The sequence below is a fragment of the Pseudopodoces humilis genome, chromosome 9, assembly GCF_049639895.1.
Source record: "Pseudopodoces humilis isolate 2021_Gansu_Grassland_sample_001 chromosome 9, ASM4963989v1, whole genome shotgun sequence".
Taxonomy (NCBI): domain Eukaryota; kingdom Metazoa; phylum Chordata; class Aves; order Passeriformes; family Paridae; genus Pseudopodoces; species Pseudopodoces humilis.
The window spans coordinates 3,609,623-3,625,556 of record NC_142208.1 but is presented as its reverse complement, the minus strand read 5'-3'; the positions used below and the strand labels follow the sequence as shown (position 1 = coordinate 3,625,556).

The window sequence follows — 15,934 nt, the reverse complement described above, 5'->3', positions numbered from 1 at the left end:
CTGGCAAAAACAGATATTCTGGTATGCAACACTGAAAGTCCTCAGCAAAGCTTGAAACTTGTGACTTTTCTCCCTACCTGGAATACAAGTGAAGGATTTCACTTGTTCCTTTTTTTCCACAACCATCTCCCACTTTGCCCAGGAAAAGCTGGACTTGATAATCTTGCAAGTTTTTTCCAGTTTAATGACTGGGATTCAATTGTAGAATAAATAAGAGCAGCTTGCCAACCTCTCACAGCATGATGGGGCTCCTTCTACTTTCCTTACCCAGTCTTTATAAGGGACTTTCTCCAGTTGCTTCTTATTGCACTTAATGAAGAGTAATTTCTCCACATGCCCTGAATCCACTCCCTGGATGAAGTTACGGAATTCAGCTGGGGATGGAATAGAACTATTCACTATTCACTGACCTCCTGCTCACCTGCAGCCCTTCTGCTCCTCCAAGTTCTTGAAGGTGATAGGGCGTTATAAAGTACGGATAGCAAATTATTTATGCCTATTGGGTAGGATCCCCTGGCCAAAGTGCAGCCCAGGATCCACAGGAGGATCCAGGCCACCCTACAGAGACAGCAAACAAGGAGGCAAAGCAGATCCCTAGCTCCAGGGATTTGAGTTTTAACAGAAAATGCAATGAACTGGACGATTTTAATCCATCCACACAGAGCTTTTATCAGGACAGTGCGAGTGCCATCGCAGGGAACAGGATGAGGAACCTGCTCCAGCCACCCTGCCCCTACACCCTGGACAGTGAGCAAGGGAAGGAGGAGAGGTGACATTTTCCTGGCTGCATTCCCCACTGCTCAGCCACGGAACATTGTGCAGGGATGGCAGTTCCTGGACCCAGGAGAATTTCCCGTGGGGAACTGCTCCCTGTCTGAAGCGATTCTGCCTGGCTCCAAAAGTGACACATTTTCCCAGAGAGCTCAACATGCCCAGCACCAGCTGCCATACTCAGGGAAAACAGCTGTGCTAAAACATCCGTGGGTTGAATCCCTGTCCCCATGGAGGAGCAGGGATATGCCCAAATTCCCAAAGGAAGTGGCAAAGGTCATGGCTCCATCCCTGAGGATGCAGTCACCACGCTGCTCTCAACTTCCAGGTGGAAGCAACATCCCCACGAACTCACGCTTTGATTCATCCCTGTGCTCCATCCCACGGGATGGCTCCTGGAGGAAGCAGCAAGGGCTTCCAAGCAGTGCTGGCTGTGGCCCAAGGCTTTGTTTGCAGCCTCAGATGTGCTCGGATGCAGCGCTGCCAGCTCTGACAGGACATTTATCTTCTGACACACACACACCACAGCTCGCAGGGCTCCTGGCTCTGCTCTGCCTCCAGGCTGTAAAAGCAACCATTCACTCTCGAAATCCCTTTCAAGATGCATTCCCAAACTTTTAAAGGGTGTTCGGTGAGGGTGCTCATCCAGGTCGGTGGCAGATGTTTCTCCTGGGTTAAGCCTGGAACAAAACTTCTCTCTTTTATTGCTGCTTGGCACCATCACAATTGCAGTTGTCACTGCTCTGTGCCTTGGGTAAGCAGAGCTCCAAACTCCAACACTCCAGTAAAAGGAAATTAAGGATGAGTTCCCTGAAACTTCTTTTTGGCACCCAACTGGAATGAAGGCTGGAAAATGCAAATGTCCTTCCTTAGCACACTTGGGCTGCTCCTAGAGCTCTGTCTCAGTTCCAGAAGAACTGATGTTACATCTGAACAGCCCAAGCTGATCCTTGATTTGGCATATCACCAAAAAATGGTGTTTTGGACAACTCAAGCTGTACAGGCAGCCTCACACTGGGCTCCCAGTTGTGTCAGGGAGGGAATGCTAGCTCCATTGAGAACATGGTCCTGGCATAATTTCATCAGAATCAGAGTGGCTGGGGTTGGAAGGGACTGTAAAGCCCATCCAGTGCAATGGGCAGGGACACCTTCCACTATCCCAGGCTGCTCCAAGCTCTGGCCAACCTGGCCTTGGACACTTCCAGGGATCCAGGGGCAGCCCCAGCTGCTCTGGGCACCCTGTGCCAGGGCCTGCCCACCCTCCCAGGTACATTCCTGTTGTGTTGCAAATTGCTGCATCAAAAGATAATTCCTCTTTTCTGTCAGATTAATAAATATTATTTGGCGGATCAATTGCTGGTTATTTTCATTCATAGTATCCAGAAGGGAAGTGGCAGAAATTAATTTCAGGAAAGGTGTATCTATTTCTCAAAAAATCTCTGTCCTTCCCCAGTCACACAGGTAATTGCTAAGTCAAGGCTGGTTTTCCTTTAGTAACTTCCCATATGCTTTGCTTGGATTCATGGAATTACTGAGGTAGAAAATCCCTCCCAGCCCATGGAGTCCAAGCTGTGCCTCATCCCCACCTTGTCCCCAGCCCAGAGCACTGAGTGCCACGTCCAGCCCTTCCCTGGACACCTCCAGGCATGGGGACTCCAAACCTCCCTGGGCAGCCCCTGCCAAGGCCTGAGCTCCCTTGCCATGGAGAAATTCCTCCTGCTGTCCAACCTGAGCCCTACCCCAGCTCCATTCTCTTCCCTGGACATGCTGCAGCCCCTCCAGGACTCTCTGGCTGTGAAGGCCCAGAACAGGACACAGCTCAAAGAACATTTGAGAAGCAGGAGGAAGGGACAGGGATAGTGACAGCCACTCACATTCCCATTAATTTCACTTTGGGTTGGCCTTGGAAGCATGGAACAGAAATCTCAGGAAGGGAGAATGGATTTGCTCTGCAAGTGCTGCAGTTGATTTGTCTGCTGTGCTAAAGCCACACAGGCAGTAAACAATTCACAATTACTCATTTTGGAAAGGGTGAAAATAGAACAGCCACAGTTTGACTGTTCTGCCACTCATTTCACAGCCCTTATCAGGGAAATAAAACCCTGAAAGGAGGTTGTAGGACATTTGTTTTCAGGGATCTGGTTATATCCTAAGCCCTACTACACACAGGAAAACCGGAGAGAATCAGAACTGATCTTATTCCTGATGAACAAATACAGAAGTAAAGCAAGTGCCAAAAATTCCATTTTCCCCTCTTGTGCTAAAAGGATACCAAGGATGCCAAGGGATCTGCTGGCATTGTGAGACCAGAACTCTCAGTTTCTCTGAGGGGAACATGAAATGATCTCAAAAGGATCAGAATCACTAAGGCTGGAAAGAGCTCCAAGACCGGAGTCCAACACTGCCGCGTCCATCATTAGCCCACCACATCTGTGTGGTTTTTGAACACTTCCAGGGACTCTCTTTTGGCCCAGGCTCTGTTTGTGTTCAATAGGCAGATCAGGAACTCTGGAGGAGTATTTTGCCTTGCTCCTGTCAATCTCTGCCTCTCCCTGACAGGGGCTCATTATCACAGAGAGCCCTCCTACTGCATCTCCTCTGGGGAGATGGGACTGATTTAAAAGAAAAGTTCCATTGTTGCTGTCAGCATGAGAGGGAGAGAAAGTAATTAGCAGGTATGTGAACCCCCTCCTCCCACTGCACATGAATTCACTCAGGATGATTCATCTTGAAAAGGACAATTGCTCCCTAAGACCTACAAAGGCTCAGCAGCCACTCAGGGAACCACAATGAAGTTTGCACAGCCCAGCTCTGGTTGCTCATGTCCAGGCACAGGGTTCACTCTGCTGCTCCTGAGCCACCTTACAGAGGGAACCTTCTCCTGCTGGAATCCTTGGAGTATCTTATGGGGTGATTTTGGATCTAGCAGGTCACATTTCTTCATATTTGCACATCAAATTCTACCTGGAGTGCCAAAGCAGAACTTTTCTACCTTCCAACTCACCCAGCTTTTCCAACACTGTTGTATCACAGAATCCCAGGATCACTGGGGCTGGAAAATCCCTCCCAGCCCATGGAGTCCAAGCTGTGCCTCATCCCCACCTTGTCCCCAGCCCAGAGCACTGAGTGCCACATCCAGCCCTTCCCTGGACATCTCCAGGCATGGGGACTCCAAACCTCCCTGGGCAGCCCCTGCCAAGGCCTGAGCTCCCTTGCCATGGAGAAATTCCTCCTGGTGTCCAACCTGAGCCTCCCCTGGCACAGCTTGAGGCCGTTTCCCCTTGTCCTGTCCCTGTTCCCTGGCAGCAGAGCCCGACCCCTCCTGGCTGTCCCCTCCTGTCAGGGAGTTGTGCAGAGCCAGAAGGTTCCCCTGAGCCTCCTTTGCTCCAGGCTGAGCCCCTTTCCCAGCTCCCTCAGCCGCTCCTGGGGCTCCAGCCCCTTCCCCAGCTCCGTTCCCTGCCCTGGACACGCTCCAGCCCCTCCATGTCCTTCCTGGACTGGGGGCCCAGGACTGGACCCAGCCCTTGAGGTCCCTCAGCAGGGCCAGCCCAGGGGGACAATCACTGCCCTGGTCCATCTGGCCACACTGTGTTTGATATAAATACACTGGTGATTAAAGATAAAAGCTGTCATGCAAAGCCTCACAGCCCCGAACACTGATTTTTATGATCCTGCATTCACAATACAGCTGAAATTAAATTGTCTTTGGCTTGCACTGTAATTATCTCTTCAAAACAGTTTGCTGTCAAGGAGTTTCTCTCCTGCACTTTTCCCCTTTGTCTAGGACATTTCATGGGAAATGAAACCTCATCCTTCAGCCTCTGGACAGGCCCAGATTGGGTGCACCAAGCCAATTTTCTGCTTCTTTACTAAACCAGAGAATCCCTGGATGGTTTGGGTTGGAAAGAACCTTGCAGCTCATCCAGTCCCACCCCCTGCCATGGGCAGGGACACCTTCCACTATCCCAGCTTGCTCCAAGCCCTGTCCAGCCCGGCCTTGCAACCCTGGAGCACCAGAATGAAGTCCAACGAAGACCATTACCTCACACAAGGTAGAAAACAAAAGACTTTTGGGATTGATTCTCATGGTGTCCCTCAAAAGAGATCCTTAACACTGGTCAGTGTGTCAAAATCACAGTGAGTGTAAATAAGGGACAAGTGGCGTTTGCATGCACGGTCTGTTGTCTCACTTTCCTCCAAACTGGGTATTTACATCATATCCAAGACCAAACGAAGGCAGGAGTCTTATGTCTAAGAGATCTCTGCTGCACTTGACAGCATCATTATCATCTCTTTTTCATGAAGCCACTGACACCCTTTCCAAGCACAGCCCTGTTTCCTGCCGGAACGCTGTGTCCTCCTTTTAACCACCCCATTAAATGAACCTATCACAGAGATCACCATCATTTTCTGCCTTCAGAATTACATGTATACAAAAGAAAGATAAGCTGTAAGTGTTTTTAATGTCTTCTGAATCACCAGCTTTTCACGTTCTCCTGGGCAACTTCCCCAAAGCAAAGGGACCTGAAAGGGCCAGGGAGCTCCTGGAGCGGGGCCAGCGGAGGCTGCGCAGCTGAGGAAGGGCCTGGAGCATCTCGGTGCCCAGGAAAGGCTGAGGGAGCTGGGGCTGCTCAGCCTGGAGAGGAGCCCCAGCTGAGAGGGGCCCTCAGGCCTGGCTGGCCCTGGCTGCAGGGAGGGCTCCCAGCAGGGCCCAGCCTCTGCTCCGGGGGCCCAGCAATGGCACCAGAGCCACGGGCAGGGCCTGATGGCAGCAATTCCCCCTGGCCAGGAGGCACAACTTCTTCCCTGGGCAGTGCCCAGCCCTGAACACATTGGCCAGAGAGGCTGTGGGCTCTCCTGCCTGGGGCTGTGGCAGAGCTGTGTGCACACAATGCTGTGCCCTGTGCTCTGGGATGGCCCTGCTGGAGCAGGGAGGTGGCACCAGCTGCCCCCTGAGCTCCCTTCAGCCTCAGCCATCCTGGGATCCTGTGTAATATTTATTTTTTTTAAAACTGTTCCCTGACACATGTCTTGAGTGAATCTCCACAATTCACAAAGCATTAAAACACCTAAATATTTACCTTTTTTGTTGTTACTTACTATAAGAAGGATTGAAAACCATGGATATCCTGCCCAACACATTCCTAGGTTGGGAGTTAGCAGGGGTGACCCCATGGTTGGCAGTATCACCAAATCCCAGCCACTGGGTTTGGAGCAACCTTGAGCTCCTCACTCTGGCTGATACATCTGAGATGATTTATAGAGGGACAACTCCAAAGAAAATCCCTTCTGAATGATCACCAGAGGATCACTTCTGAGATCACCAATGAGAACAGACTTCCAAGAATGACTTAGTTACCCCCAGAGAAATAAGCCACAAAATTGGTACCAAAATCCAAAGAATTTTGTTCCTTTCATGGTGAGAACCCAGCAGAACTATGCTGGGATGAAATCCTGGGACTGGCCCCATGAAAATCCACCTCAGAGGCATTTAAGATCTTCCCACAAACAAGCAGTGCTGTGCTAACCCCAGGGGTCCCCAGCAAGACCCCCAGGACATCTCAGCCAGCCCAATTCTGTGATCCCAACCCATGAATGGGAAAAAACCCCTTCCTCGTGACTTATTACCTGCACAGAATCCCAAACACCTCTAAAGTACCTCTAAAGCTCTAAAGCCATAGCTGGGACATCTCTTTCTCCAGGATAAGCCTGAGTCCTTTATTGAATTAAAGAAAGGAGAAGGATGATTTAACCCCAGACTTTACAATGCTTTTGACTCTCCTTTTACATCTTGGAGACCAAAATTTCCTATGCACAGAAAAGCCTCCGCAGCTGGAAATGAATTAAAGGTCGAGGATTTTCAAGGGGCTTGGGCTGTATTGGAGAAATAATCAAATAAAGCCTGACAGATTCCACACACAGCTCGAAAATCCAATTGTTTATGAAAACAATCTTGGGAATATTAGAGACAGGCGAGCAGCATAATGGGCAATAAAAAACCCAAAATAAACCAAAAAAAACCCCTCTGTGCTGGGAAGCCAATTGCAATAATTTCATACAATTCTGTTCTGCTGCTGTCAAACCCTCTCAGCTTCCTCTCCCAGGCTGGTGATCCCAAATCCAGCCTCTATTCTTGATCCTACTGGTTCATCCCAGTTTCAGCTTCCTCTCCCAGCACAGCCCATCTGGGATCAGTGATCCCATATCCAACCCTCAATTCTTGATCCTAAACCCAGGCTCCTCCCAGTCCTGTTGGGAGCAGGACACTCAAGCTTCCAACTGGAGCATCTCAGGTTTGGATGATCCATGAGGGGAAAGTCCAGGTCCAAAGCAGTTTGGAAAAGGGCAAGAACCTTCTAGTGAGTGGTCGGCAGTGAGACTTACTAGCCACAGGTCACTTGATCCATGGAACAGCCCCTGTCCTGCCATTACAGGGAAATTCCTGGGGACTTTTCCTTTGGATCCAACACACATTGGATCCATCCTCACTTGAATCCCAACAGATGTTTCATTTTGCTCTCTCCAGCGTTTTCTCTTTTCCATTATTTTCTCCACTGCAATATGAAAGGTTCACTAAATTCCACCAATTTGTTTAACTAATTGCTGTTCAACAGATGACAAAAGGTCAGCACGTGACAGGGTTGTCTCTGTATCCCAGGAAGGGAATTCTGCTGGCACCCTCCTCTGTCATTCCCTTGGCCCATGGTTGAACCTCCAAACCTTTTCCTGTTGTCCTGTTCCAAATGTGATGAAGATAATCCTGAAACTGGAGTAGTTGGGACTATCTGTGGCCTCCCTGGTTGATATTTGGGCAGAGAAATAAGAAAAGGCAGGACAGAATTCCTGGATTTCTGTGGCAGACATGAAGCAAACTGAAGGGAAACCTGACCCCAAATTAGCCCAGGAGAAGGTCAGGGAAGGGGAAAGGACAGGGAAGATGGATCCAAAAGGAAAGAACCCAGTTTTGGTGCTGAGTTTTTGCCCTGAGCCTTGTAATCCAGGATATCCTGCCCTGCCTCTTTTTCCAGAGCAGCATCCAAGAGCCTGGCTATTCCCAGAGCCCATCCTCATCCACCGCCCCATCAAAAATTATTTTAAAATGTAATTTATGCCAGTCAGCTTTATTTTATTTCATTTTTTTCACAGAAAGAAGGTCATCATGATGTGATTATGGCTACAGATTTTATTTTCTGTACATTGATTTATGCAAGGCCACATTTCACCTTGATTAAACCCACCATTCAATGCGTTTAGAAGGCAACACTTCAGATTAAAATCTGACTCATTGACAGATATCAAAATACTGCTAAAAGGAGCCAGCAACAGGTGTTGAAAGCACTTCCATGAATCCATTCCTGGTTCCCTGTCATGCCTGATTTATTGATGATCATTCAACACATTTGCAGATGACTCAGTTTACTCCTCTGAGGTGATTAATGTCTAAAAAATTTCCCTTTAATGTCCCACACGTGTTCAACAGCTCAGTTTTGGACCAGGCACAGAGATCAGGGCAGCAGCACCAGGGTGGGCACACAAGGATTGATTTAAAACACAGCAGCCAAGTTGTTCTCAATAACATCCCGCCCAAAAAACATAAAGTGCCATTGGAATAACACATTTGTCACTTATTACAGATTCAGAGCGGTTATTACCCACAGGTAATAGAAGGAAGATCAGGTGGCAAAGAAAATCTACAGGTGAAGAAAGGCAAAGTCCAGTGGATTTAGAAATCCCATAAACTGAGTTTTTTGTCCCATTCCCCCGTTTCCAGCAATGAGGAAAGGACTGGAACAGCACTGCCCATGTGGGGCAGAGCTGTGTCCATGAGGGAGCCAAGGACACAAGACTGGATATTTTCTTATCAGGAAAATCATGCTTTTACCTTTCTCCAATCAAAATTCAGTGGGGGCTGTAGTGGAGCTCAGAGGCTAAGGGACAGGGTCCCTTAGGTCTAGAACCTCACAGAGACAGTGCTGGGAACACTTTCTGAAGGATTGGGATTTACTGAAACATCAGTTTAACCTGGAAACTAAAACACAGGGGAACAGAAGCTCCTGGATTCCTGGTATTGTTCAGAAGGGTAAATCCCATTAGGATGGAGAGGAAAATCCTGGTCATGTATTGCAATCCTGGTTTCCTTGGAGGATCCAGGAGCTGCTGAGCATCTCCCATCCTAGAGGTGCAGAGGAGTAGAGGCTGTGCTGGACAGGGTATCTGTTCCCTCTGAATTTCTCTGGGGTGGTGGTGGGATCAGCTCAAGCTCAGCCGTTTTAAAGGAGGATTTGGAGCAGATGATCCCTGCAAACATCAACCACTCCGTTATCCCAAGCCCTGAAAGCAAATGCCAATTCCTCCTGCATTCCCCTCCTCTGGATAAGGACTTACACTGTAATTACTTGTTTCAAGTGGCATTGTTTTATTTTCAATATCACCCTTTATCTGCCCACAAAGCGTTACAAATCCCGTGCCTACAGACATGTGTGCCTGCACTCACAGATCCCAATTTGCTTTGAATTTTATCTTCCCAGTTTTCCAGCAGTTTGGATTTTCTTGTTAAACCAGATTCTGATTGATGCCTGGTGTGCTCTGGCCAGCTGGTTCTGCTCCCCCTCCTTGTCAGCAGCTTAACAGAACAGTGATTCACGGCAGGTCAGCTGGAATTTGCTCAATTATTAACAACTTCAGGATTTTTTACCATCCCTCTGAGGACACTTCAGCCTAAGCCTGATTTGTCTTCATCTCCAGCTCAATTCAACAGCACAAATCCTGCGAGTTCTTTGAGCTCGTGTTCAGTGCATGCAATGCCCTTTTCTGGCTTCCCCTACCCTTTAAAACACTGATTTCTAATTGCATATCGAGCTGCTGGGGCACGCACTGAGTTTGTCTCCATTGAGCTGCAGAAACTCTTTTCGTCTCCTTCTAGAAATAATTATGCTGGTTTATCAGTCTCTATATGAAGCTTGAATTATTCCTCCTAATATGCATTAACTTGTATTTTTTGGAGTGACAAAAATTGGCCCAGTGAAGTAACTCCAGTGATTACTGTCCCTGTTAGTTTCCAGTAATCCACGAGATGTATTTATTGGCAAGTCACTTGTGTGGTATTTCCAGAGACAGTACATAATTGAATTTAAAATGCATTCCTGATGCCCGTAAAAGCAATAAAAATGTCACCCTCTGCCTGCACATTAAAAATTCATCCCATGCAAGGAGAGGACAAATGCATAAAATGATCATTATGATGTGCAAATGGACTCAGTAAAGGAAAACCAGACCGGTTGCTGCCTGGACATAAAAACATTAAGATAGCAAGAGTACAAATGGCACCATTTAGTCAACTTTTAAAGGTGCTGAAGAGAAAATGCTCCTATTAGTAGCATGACTAAGGCTTGCTTCAAAAATGGGATTTGTACCAGTATTAACAACAGCGTGGCTCATGTGTGAAAGCAGAATTAACTCCCTGAAATAAAAACAAACCAAAACCACCATTCCATGTTGGTGATCCTCCCCAGCCAGCCACATTATCCACATTATCATCACTGATGAGCGTTTATGAGCATTTTAAATCTCTTCCCACTCAGGACTGAACTTCCACGCTTATTTATGGCCCAGAAACTCATTCCTGACTTCGCCATGCACAGGTGTCCATGGAAAACCCAGCCAAGGCAGCTGCTGCCCTTGTCCTTTACCTTCTAAAGTCTTCCCAGTGCCAGAGGGCAGGGATGGATGGGATATTGGGAAGGAATTGTTCCCTGGGAGGGTGGGCAGGCCCTGGCACAGGGTGCCCAGAGCAGCTGGGGCTGCCCCTGGATCCCTGGAAGTGTCCAAGGCCAGGTTGGACTTTGGGGCTTGGAGCAGCCTGGGATAGTGGAAGGTGTTCCTGCCCATGGCAGGGGATGGCACTGGATGGGCTTTAAGGCCATTCCAACTAAATTCTTTTTGGGATTCTATGATTCCATACAAATCCACCTTTTTTGTGGACTTGTCATTGACACCTGTGGTACCACAGTGCTTCTTCCCCTCCTCTTTCATTTTTGTCTAGGCTAAGGAGCTTTCATTGTGCTTTACCCAAATCTAACTTTCTGTCTGTTCAGCACAAAGTAACTTTACAGGTAATTAAGCACATTGTGAGTCATTAACTCCTCTCCAGATTCCCAGGAGGCTTCTCCAAATTCACTCCAGATGCAGAAATTAAAACCCATCTTTTGCTCACACAGATTAATTTTTCATAGGAGGGATCTACTACCTTTTTCTCCTTTTTCTACCTCAGGGTTGATTGACTTTGGTTACCACTGGGGTTCAGCCTTGGTCATGGAATCAGAAATCCACAGAATGGTTTGGGTTTGGAGGGACCTCAAAGCCCATCCAGTGCCACCCCCGCCATGAGCAGGGACACCTTCCACTATCCCAGGCTGCTCCAAGCCCCATCCAAATTGGCCTTGAGCATTTCCAGGGATTCCAGGCATTCCACCCTGAGCAGCAAGTTCAGGGCAGCTCAAGAGTGAGAAAAGAACTTGATCTTGAACTCCCAGACATGAATCCCTAATTTTTGGCACAAAACAGATGGAAAAAAAGGGCAGAGCTCCATTCCTGTCCACTTTGGTGAAGGTTCCTGAACTTCCTCCCAGTGTGAGGAGCCACATTCTCTGTTTCCCTCAAATCAACACAATTTTAACTCTTCCCATTCAATAAAGGGGAAAATGCCAGTGATTAAAAGCCTTTCCCTTTCCTGCTCAGCTCCTGAACCAAACTCCTGCCCCAGGCACGGTGGCTCCCACCATTGAGAATTTTCTGTGACACAATGAGAGTCCCTGGGACTTAGGGACAACAAAAGAGTAAATAATCGATTTACCATATTTATAATCTGTGGGCATTTAGTGATCAAATCAGCTCATTTCACTCAGCAGGGATTTCATGCTCAACAACAGCTTCTGAACAAGATCCCCTATCGACGGTGCCAGGGGCTACTTTCTGTAACATCTTCTTTTGTGCTAATTATTGCCTATCCTTAGATCAGTATTTCTATATCTTCGTGAGGGGAAAGCAGTGCCTGTGTGGGGAAGGCAGCCTGCCAGGCCTCCAGACATTCCACGTAATGAGGTGCACCTCTAAACAGCTCTCTGTAATCACATTAAAGGCTTTGTGCCTCATCTTTCCTGGGCTCTGCTGAGACAAAACACAACAATTACCAGGTAAAGGATGTGTACTTCACTCAGGAGAGATGATTGGAGATGTGCACATACAGAATCTCTAATCTTCAAGCACAGAAACAAGAATTTACCCAATTTATATATCTTCCACACAAATCCACCTGGCAAACCATGGAAGCACTCAAGAGTAGTTTTGGAATGGTCAAAACTGCATGACTCTGTTCTAATAAATATTGAAATAAATATTCCTGGCTTTCCTGGGCAACTCTGAATAAGTTTTAATTAAAATATGGGTTGGTTTTGATTTGGGAATGACAGCTTTTGGATGAAACAGATGTAAATCCCACCTTTACAGAATTCTCCATGGAGTTTCTTCCTGGTAAAGGCTACCGCTTCATGCCAGAACAAACTGAAAACTGGGGGGGTTTGCCTTTTTAAATCCAAATCCAATTCCATGCCCTGGGTTATTCGAGGTAGTGAATAAACCAAATCACCTCCACTTCCCACTCACCTTGTCTGAAATTCCAGGAGACATGTGGGATATTGGGAATGATGTAAATCACAGAGGGATACAAAAGCCACCCCAGCAGCTGACCAGGAAGGAGGACAAGCTGGAGAAGCCACAACCATCCATCATCCTCTAAAAACACGTCCACCATGTCCTCACCACTCTCACCAGGCTGGGTGCAACTCCAACACCACACAGAGATAACCCCAGTTATCTCCCAGTTATCTGTGCAATTAAGAGAGAGCAGATAACTAAAAGCAGTGATAATTAAACTCTGAGAGGGAAAAACTCAGTCAGGAATAACCTGACACCCTCCCTCTGCTCCACCAGTAATTGCAGATGGTTGTAGAGGTTTTCTCCAGGAAAATACCAGGAAAGAACCTGCCACTCTGAGCAAAGAAAGAGGAAAAGCTCCCTAAACCACCTTAGGAATCATTTCAAATAGTTGTTTAAGCCAAATTTCTTGCTTTACCTGCCAGATTAGCCATTGATGAGCTCACCAAGCTGCAGACATGCAAAACAAATAATTCCAAGACAGCAACACAGGATATAAATTGTGTAGACACCAACCCACTGCATTAATCCCACATTTACACATCCTCCAGCCTGCGCATTCTGCAGAGATCCAACCTAAATACAACCTAAATACAGAAACTATCCCATTTCCCCATGAATCATCGCTCTTGTCCCGTGAATGTAAGGAAATGCTGCCACAATATTTCCCTCACACCTCACATTGCACCCAAACAGTGAAGCAATGGCTTTTCCTGTGCTGGGGCTTCATCTCCAGCATCATCATTCCATAATGTCAAGGCCAAAATTTGCTCCCAATTCCCTGCCAAGGAGCATCCAGGGTTGTCCTCACACACATCCCAGAGGTCAAGTCAATACAGTGCTGGAGTTAATGAGCTTTTAGCTTGAAATTGTACCTGGATCTGTACTTAATTGGGCCTTCAGACTCTCACACACTGCTCAGGGCAGATGTGCTCCTGAGTCCTGCGCTGCAACAAGGTGGATCCAAAGACTGTCCCTATTTTTCCTCTTGATTTGTTTGGGGTTTTTTTTGTATATGGGACATGACTTGGCTGCTCTCAGCAACTGTTTCACCCACATCACTGACAAACATTAAAATCCTTCTGTCAGAAGGGTCTGGATGAATTTATGCATTTTGCCTTGCCTCTGCAGGGGAAGCAATAATTCCCTTTATTTCAAAGCTCCTCAGAGCCAGCCTGTGCTATTTAGGTTTTGCCTGAACAAACAGAGACTTGGCCACGTCTCCCTACCCAGAGGATTCCAATCAGCACAGCAGGATCACACCATCCTCATCCCAATACACATCTCAAGGGCTCTGTGTTTGTTAAGAGTTACCTAAAGTGACAGCTCATCAGATTCCTAATGAAATTTTTGTTCTTATTGAAATGCATTTTTCATGACACTTTGTCATAATAAAATAAAAAATAAAAAAATTTCAGGGACGAGTGGCGCATCAATTTCCATTTTCCCATCAGTTTGCTGCTCACCCACAGCTGGGTTAGCTGGGCAATGGGAAAACTGTCAGCCATCCTTAAGGAAAGATGGAATGAAGGCTGCAGCCTTGGATATGAATGCTGCATTACAAACCACGCTGTTGGGTTGGGTTATTCACTGTGCTTCTCTCTGGAATCCCCAGCCTTTTCCAGCAGGGAGAAAGCCCCACTTCTTCCTAATTTAAGTGAATTTAAGTGACAACATCAAATCCACACTGGAGCTTTCTGATTTCCAGCCAATTGCCACCAATCAGACCACGTGAAGGACTAACACCTTTCCTTGGCTTTTGCCATGGTGTTTTTTCACTAAGCCCTATAAGAAGGTGGCCATGGCCAGTGAAGGAGTTGTTGATATTTCTCTTATCCCATGGCCACTTATTTCTTAAAACAATTGCCAGCACCCAAGCACTCCAGTACTCTGTGGGCACAATTCCAGTTATCCCAAGTTTTCCTCTCTTCCCCAGCCATGGCAATTGAACTTCCACCCATGTTTCAGGCCAGGGAATTCACTCCAGAGCTGTGTTTCTAAATCCCCCTTTATAACAGAACCCAAAGGGTGTTTTTAGCCACAGAACTCTTTGGGAATTGGTGCCAGGAGAAAGCAGCCATGGAAGAGGATGTTCTCAGCAAGCCTGAAGTTCTGGATATGCAAAATGCTGGGTCTTTGCACTAAGAATGTACTTAGGAAATCCCAAAGAGCTTCACAGCAAATTGAAACTTCAATGAATCCTTCATTAAAATAGGGGGACTCCAAGTTAACTACTAAGTGTTTATGGACACTGCAATTCCTGCCAGGATGTTTCAATCTCAATGGCATCTGAGGTTTCCTACGTCCACTCAAACCTGAGGCTTGGAGACTTTGGAAATGCTGTCATAATGGGCAGGAATTCAGGGACCAGCTAGAAGGGACAGCAGAGAAACTCATCAATCATTAAACATTCACTCTGGGCCCTGTTGACACCATGAGGTCCTCAAGGGCATCCCTTGGAAGTTTAATTTTGGTCTCCTCATGGCAAAGGGCTGGAGCATGCCCAGGGAAGGGAAGAGAGCTGGGGAAGGGGATGGAGCCCCAGGGGGGAGCTGGGGGGGGCCCAGAACTGAACAGAGCCCCCAGGGTGTGGCCTTGAGCAGCGTGAGAGATGGGGAGCATCTGCCTCACATCAACCCCACCACCCTCTGCTTTTCCCTGGCACCAGTTAAACATCAAGGCCATTAATTACCCCTCTCCAGGCCTGCCAGCCTTGCCAAATTCCAGCCCATTTAATCATCCATGCATCCATCACATCCATCCTCAGCTTCCAAGTGTTGCAGGCAACAGTGTCCCCAGCCTGTCTGACCCCAAACCAACACCACCCGCTGCTCTGCCCTTTTCCTCAGAGCCTCTTCATCCTGAGAGGAATCCAGCACCCAGAGAGATGCAATTTCTCATTTATGAAACAGTCTGTCAATGATTTATTCAGCCCCAAAGCTGCTTTTTTTCCATCAAATTAAAGCTCCTCCAGAAGGCATTGCTTGGCATTGTGGATTTGCAGGCAGACTCTGGAGTTTTCATTAGGCTCCAAAGGCAGTTTGGAGACAGAGTTTTCAAACACAAAGCTTGAGACATCCTCCTCATAGTTAGGCTTTGCTCAAACTTTTCAACCAGCTGTGAAGAAAAAGGCCCTTTTTCCATGGTTTTCTCTCCAGAACATTCCATGGATTTTTACATATTTTAGCCCAGTTTCCCTTGGAATTCTCTGAAATATTGTACCAGAGACCTCAGCTGGTTTTCCATTATAAACCCAAGACAATGAACAGTTCTGCAAGAAAAAATCCCAGCAAACAACAGCCCCAAAGGCATCTCTGACCCTGGCCCAACATTCCCACAGGAGAACTTCTCTTCCATGAACTTCCATGGCTAATAAGATGCAATCCAGGACATTGCAGTGAAATTCGGGCATTTCTTTATAGAAGATGTGGAAAAACATGAGAGAGAAGCT

At 47.2% G+C, this 15,934-nt stretch overlaps 1 protein-coding gene across 6 annotated transcripts in view; it reads right to left on the bottom strand.

Annotated features, from left to right (window-relative positions):
• Window positions 1-15,934, bottom strand: part of PRKG1 (protein kinase cGMP-dependent 1) — a 362,401-nt gene that overhangs the window by 115,036 nt on the left and 231,431 nt on the right. The window contains exon 1 of one of the 6 annotated variants that reach the window (XM_088059526.1): window positions 78-154. The exons of the other annotated variants lie outside the window; for them this stretch is intronic. The gene's annotated coding sequence lies outside the window, so the exon portion shown is untranslated. Of the gene's footprint in view, window positions 1-77; window positions 155-15,934 lie in introns of those variants that run through there. 6 annotated transcript variants of the gene reach the window in all.